The following is a 7432-nucleotide window of genomic DNA, read 5'->3' as shown; positions in this document are numbered from 1 at the left end:
CTTCAATTCTCAATCTTCAATCCTGAATACTGAATCTTCAATACTCAATCCCCAATCCTCAATCCTCAATCCTCAATCCTCAATCCTCAATAATCAATCCTCAATCCTCAATACTCAATCGTCAGTCCTCAATCTTCAATCCTCAATCCTCAATCCTCAATCCTCAATCCTCATTCTTCAATCCTCAATACCCAATCCTCAATCTTCATTCCCCAATCCTCAATCATCAATTCTCAATCCTCAATCCTCAATCTTCAATCCTCAATGCTCAATCCCCAATCCTCAATCCTCAGTCCTCAATCCTCAATCCTCAACCCTCAAACCTCAACCCTCAACCGTCAGTACTCGTCCTCAATCGTCAACACTCAATCCTCAATCCTCAATCTTCAATCCTCATTCTTCAATCCTCACTACCCATTCCTCAGTCTTCAATCATCAATCCTCAATCCTCAATCCTCAATCCTCAATCCTCATTCTTCAATCCTCAATACGCAATCCTCAATCTTCAATCCTCAGCCTTCAATCCTCAATACTCAATCTTCAATCCTCAATCCTCAATCCTCAATCCTCAATCCTCAATCCTCAATCCTCAATCGTCAATCTTCAATCCTCAATACTCAATCTTCAATCCTCAATCCTCAATACTCAATACTCAATCCTCATTCTTCAATCCTCAATCCTCATTCTTCAACCCTCAATACCCAATCCTCAATCTTCAATCCTCAATCCTCAATCCTCAATTCTCAATCCTCACTCCTCAGTCCCCAGTCCTCAAACATCAATCCTCAACCGTCAGCCCTCATCCGCAATCCTCAATCCTCAACCCTCAATTCTCAATCCTCAATCTTCATTCCTCAATACTCAATCTTCAATCTTCAATCCTCAATCCTCAATCCTCAATCCTCAATCCTCTATCCTCAATCTTCAATCCTCAATACTCAATCTGCAATCTTCAATCCTCAATCCTCAATACTCAATCCCCAATCCCCAATCCTCAATCTTCAATCCTCAATCCTCAGTAATCAATCCTCAATCCTCAATACTCAATCGTCAGTACTCAAACCTCAATCCTCAAACCTCAGCACTCATCCTCAATCCTCAATCCTCAATCCACAATCCTCAACCCTCAATCTTCAATCCTCAATACTCAATCTTCAAACCTCAATCCTCAGTCCTCAAACCTCAATTCTGAATCCTCAATCCTGCATCCTCAATCTTCAGCCCTCAGTCCTCAACAAGCAGTTGTCAATCCTCAATCCGCAATAGAATATCCTCAATTCACAGCTTTCAATACTCAATAATCAATCTGCAATCTTCAAATCTCTATCCACAAACATCAATTCTCATCACTCAACCCTGAACGCTCAGTCCTCAATGTTCAATCCTCAATCTTCAATTCTCAATCTTCAATCCGCAATACTGAATCTTCAATACTCAATCCCCAATCCTCAATCCTCAATCCTCAATCCTCAATCCTCAATTCTCAATCCTCAATCTTCATTCCTCAATACTCAATCTTCAATCTTCAACCCTCAATCCTCAATCCTCAACCCTCAATCGTCTGTCTTCAATCCTCAATCCTCAATCCTCAATCCCCAATCCGCAATCTTCAATCCTCAATACTCAATCTGCAATCTTCAATCCTCAACCCTCAATCCTTAATCCTCATTATCCAATCCTCAATCCTCAGTCCTCAAACCTCAATTCTGAATCCTCAGTCCTGCGTCCTCAATCTTCAGCCCTCAGTCCTCAACAATCAGTTGTCAATCCTCAATCCCCAATAGAATATCCTCAATTCACAGTTTTCAATGCTCAATACTCAATCTGCAATCTTCAAATCTCTATACACAAACATCAATTCTCATCACTCGACCCTGAGCGCTCAGACCTCAATGTTCAATCCTCAATCCTCAATTCTCAATCTTCAATCCTCAATACTGAACCTTCAATCCTCAATCCTCAATCCTCAATCCTCAATCCTCAATCCTCAGTAATCAATACTCAATCTTCAATACTCAAACGTCATTCCTCAGTCCTCAATCCTCAATCCTCAATCCTCGTTCCTCAAACCTCAGTCCTCATCCCTCAGTCCTCATCCTCAATTCTCAATCCTCAATCCTCAATCCTCAATCCTCAATATTCAATCATCAATAATCAATCTCCAATCCTAGATCATCAATCCCCAATCTTCAATCCTTAATCCTCAATCTTCAATCCTCAATCCCCAGTCCTCAATCTCCAATCCTCAATGCTCAATCCTCAATCTTCAATCTTCAGCCCTCAATCCTCAATCCTCAATCCTCAAACCTCAATCCTCAACCGTCAGTCCTCGTCCTCAATCCTCAACCCTCAATCCTCAATCCACAATCTTCAATCCTCAATACTCAATATTCAGTCCTCAATCTTCAATCCCCAATCCTCAATCCTCAGTCCCCAGTCCTCAAACCTCAATCCACAACCCTCAGCCCTCATCCGCAATCCTCAATACTCAATCCTCAATCTTCAATCCTCAATACTCAATTTTCAAACCTCAATCCTCAATCCTCAATCCTCAATCTTCAATCCTCAATCCTCAATCCTCAATCCTCATTCTTCAATCCTCAATACCCAATCCACAATCTTCATTCCTCAATCCTCAATCATCAATTCTCAATCCTCAATCCTCAATCTTCAATCCTCAATGCTCAATCCTCAATCCTCAATCCTCAGTCCTCAATCCTCAATCATCAACCCTCAAACCTCAACCCTCAACCGTCAGCACTCGTCCTCAATCGTCAACACTCAATCCTCAATCCTCAATCTTCAATCCTCATTCTTCAATCCTCAATACCCAATCCTCAATCTTCAATCCTCAATACTCAATATTCAATCCTCCATCCTCAATCCTCAATCGTCAGTCTTCAATCCTCAATACTCAATCTTCAATCCTCAATACTCAATCCTCAATCGTCAGTCTTAAATCCTCAATACTCAATCTTCAATTCTCCATCCTCAATCCTCAATCGTCAGTCTTCAATCCTCAATACTCAATCTTCAATCCTCAATCCTCAATCCTCAATCCTCAATCCTCAATCTTCAATCCTCAATACACAATCTGCAAATCTTCAATCCTCAATCCTCAACCCTCAATCCTCATTCTTCAATCCTCAATCCTCAATCCTCAATCCTCAATCCTCAACTTTCAATCCTCAATACTCAGTCTTCAATCCTCAATCCTCAATCCTCAATCCTCAACTCTCAATCGTCAGTCTTCAATCCTCAATACTCAATCTTCAATCCTCAATCCTCTATCCTCAATCCTCAATCCGCAATCTTCAATCCTCAAAACTCAATCTGCAATCTTCAATCCTCAATCCTCAATCCTCAATCCTCAGTCCTCAAACCTCAATTCTGAATCCTCAATCCTGCATCCTCAATCTTCAGCCCTCTGTTCTCAACAATCAGTTGTCAATCCTCTATCCCCAATAGAATATCATCAATTCACAGTTTTCAATACTCAATACTCAATCTGCAATCTTCAAATCTCTATCCACAAACATCAATTCTCATCACTCAACCCTGAGCGCTCAGACCTCAATGTTCAATCCTCAATCCTCAATTCTCAATCTTCAACCCTCAATACTCAACCTTCAATCCTCAATCCTCAATCCTCAACACTCAATCGTCAGTCTTCAATCCTCAATTCTCAATCTTCAATCCTCAATCCTCAATCCTCAATCCTCAATCCTCAATCCGCAATCTTCAATCCTCAATACTCAATCTGCAATCTTCAATCCTCAATCCTCAATCCTCAATCCTCATTCTCCAATCCTCAATCCTCAGTCCTCAAACCTCAATTCTGAATCCTCAATCCTGCATCCTCAATCTTCAGCCCTCAGTCCTCGACAATCAGTTGTCAACCCTCAATCCCCAATAGAATATCCTCAGTTCACAGTTTCAACATTCAATACTCAATCTGCAATCTTCAAATCTCTATCCACAAACATCACTTCTCATCACTCGACCCTGAGCGCTCAGACCTCAATGTTCAATCCTCAATCCTCAATTCTCAATCTTCAATCCTCAATACTGAACCTTCAATCCTCAACCCTCAATCCTCAATCCTCAATCCTCAATCCTCAATCCTCTATCCTCAATCTTCAATCCTCAATACTCAATCTGCAATCTTCAATCCTCAATCCTCAATCCTCAATCTTCAATCCTCAATCCTCAATCCTCAATCCTCATTATTCAATCCTCAATACCCAATCCACAATCTTCATTCCTCAATCCTCAACCATCAATTCTCAATCCTCAATCCTCAATCTTCAATCCTCAATGCTCAGTCCTCAACCCTCAATCCTCAACCCTCAAACCTCAGCCCTCAACCGTCAGTACTCGTCCTCAATCGTCAACACTCAATCCTCAATCCTCAATCTTCAATCCTCATTCTTCAATCCTCAATACTCAATATTCAATCCTCCATCCTCAATCCTAAATCGTCAGTCTTCAATCCTCAGTACTCAATCTTCGATCCTCAATCCTCAATCCTCAATCCTCAATCCTCAATCTTCAATCCTCAATACTCAATCTGCAATCTTCAATCCTCAATCCTCAATCGTCAATCTTCAATCCTCAATCCTCAATCCTCAATCCTCAATCCTCATTATTCAATCCTCAATACTCAATATTCAATCCTCCATCCTCAATCCTCAATCGTCAGTCTTCAATCCTCAATACTCAATCTTCAATCCTCAATCCTCAATCCTCAATCGTGAGTCTTAAATCCTCAATACTCAATCTTCAATCCTCCATCCTCAATCCTCAATCGTCAGTCTTCAATCCTCAATACTCAATCTTCAATCCTCAATCCTCAATCCTCAATCCTCAATCCTCAATCTTCAATCCTAAATACTCAATCTGTAATCTTCAATCCTCAGTCCTCAACCCTCAATCCTCATTCTTCAATCCTCAATCCTCAATCCTCAACCCTCAATCCTCAATTTTCAATCCTCAATACTCAGTCTTCAATCCTCAATCCTCAATCCTCAATCCTCAACTCTCAATCGTCAGTCTTCAATCCTCAATACTCAATCTTCAATCCTCAATCCTCAATCCTCAATCCTCAATCCGCAATCTTCAATCCTCAAAACTCAATCTGCAATCTTCAATCCTCAATCCTCAATCCTCAATCCTCATTGTCCAATCCTCAATCCTCAGTCCTCAAACCTCAATTCTGAATCCTCAATCCTGCATCCTCAATCTTCAGCCCTCTGTTCTCAACAATCAGTTGTCAATCCTCAATCCCCAATAGAATATCCTCAATTCACAGTTTTCAATACTCAATACTCAATCTGCAATCTTCAAATCTCTATCCACAAACATCAATTCTCATCACTCAACCCTGAGCGCTCAGACCTCAATGTTCAATCCTCAATCTTCAATCCTCATTCTTCAATCCTCAATACTCAATATTCAATCCTCCATCCTCAATCCTAAATCGTCAGTCTTCAATCCTCAATACTCAATCTTCGATCCTCAATCCTCAATCCTCAATCCTCAATCCTCAATCTTCAATCCTCAATACTCAATCTGCAATCTTCAATCCTCAATCCTCAATCGTCAATCTTCAATCCTCAATCCTCAATCCTCAATCCTCATTATTCAATCCTCAATACTCAATATTCAATCCTCCATCCTCAATCCTCAATCGTCAGTCTTCAATCCTCAATACTCAATCTTCAATCCTCAATCCTCAATCCTCAAGCGTCAGTCTTAAATCCTCAATACTCAATCTTCAATCCTCCATCCTCAATCCTCAATCGTCAGTCTTCAATCCTCAATACTCAATCTTCAATCCTCAATCCTCAATCCTCAATCCTCAATCCTCAATCTTCAATCCTCAATACTCAATCTGCAATCTTCATTCCTCGATCCTCAACCCTCAATCCTCATTCTTCAATCCTCAATCCTCAACCCTCAATCCTCAATCCTCAATTTTCAATCCTCAATACTCAGTCTTCAATCCTCAATCCTCAATCCTCAATCCTCAACTCTCAATCGTCAGTCTTCAATCCTCAATACTCAATCTTCAATCCTCAATCCTCAATCCTCAATCCTCAATCCGCAATCTTCAATCCTCAAAACTCAATCTGCAATCTTCAATCCTCAATCCTCAATCCTCAATCCTCATTGTCCAATCCTCAATCCTCAGTCCTCAAACCTCAATTCTGAATCCTCAATCCTGCATCCTCAATCTTCAGCCCTCTGTTCTCAACAATCAGTTGTCAATCCTCAATCCCCAATAGAATATCCTCAATTCACAGTTTTCAATACTCAATACTCAATCTGCAATCTTCAAATCTCTATCCACAAACATCAATTCTCATCACTCAACCCTGAACGCTCAGACCTCAATGTTCAATCCTCAATCCTCAATTCTCAATCATCAACAATCAATACTCAATCTTCAATCCTCAATCCTCAATCCTCAACACTCAATCGTCAGTCTTCAGCCCTCAATACTCAATCTTCAATCCTCAATCCTCAATCCTCAATCCTCAATCCTCTATCCGCAACCTTCAATCCTCAGTACTCAATCTGCAAACTTCAATCCTCAATCCTCAATCCTCAATCCTCATTCTCCAATCCTCAATCCTCAGTCCTCAAACCTCAATTCTGAATCCTCAATCCTGCATCCTCAATCTTCAGCCCTCAGTCCTCAACAATCAGTTGTCAACCCTCAATCCCCAATAGAATATCCTCAGTTCACAGTTTCAACACTCAATACTCAATCTGCAATCTTCAAATCTCTATCCACAAACATCACTTCTCATCACTCGACCCTGAGCGCTCAGACCTCAATGTTCAATCCTCAATCCTCAATTCTCAATCTTCAATCCTCAATACTGAACCTTCAATCCTCAACCCTCAATCCTCAATCCTCAATCCTCAATGCTCAATCCTCTATCCTCAATCTTCAATCCTCAATACTCAATCTGCAATCTTCAATCCTCAATCCTCAATCCTCAATCCTCATTATTCAATCCTCAATACCCAATCCACAATCTTCATTCCTCAATCCTCAATCATCAATTCTCAATCCCCAGTCCTCAATCTCCAATCCTCAATATTCAATCCTCAATCTTCAATCCTCAGTCCTCAATCCTCAATCCTCAATCCTCAAACCTCAATCCTCAATCCTCAATCCTCAATCCTCATTCTTCAATCCTCAATACCCAATCCACAATCTTCATTCCTCAATCCTCAATCATCAATTCTCAATCCCCAGTCCTCAATCTTCAATCCTCATTCTTCAATCCTCAATACTCAATATTCAATCCTCCATCCTCAATCCTAAATCGTCAGTCTTCAATCCTCAATACTCAATCTTCGATCCTCAATCCTCAATCCTCAATCCTCAATCCTCAATCCTCAATCCTCATTCTTCAAT

Source organism: Calliopsis andreniformis, unplaced genomic scaffold (genome assembly GCF_051401765.1).
Source record: "Calliopsis andreniformis isolate RMS-2024a unplaced genomic scaffold, iyCalAndr_principal scaffold0091, whole genome shotgun sequence".
NCBI classification, from domain to species: Eukaryota; Metazoa; Arthropoda; class Insecta; order Hymenoptera; family Andrenidae; genus Calliopsis; species Calliopsis andreniformis.
Note: the sequence above shows the minus strand (reverse complement) of the source record.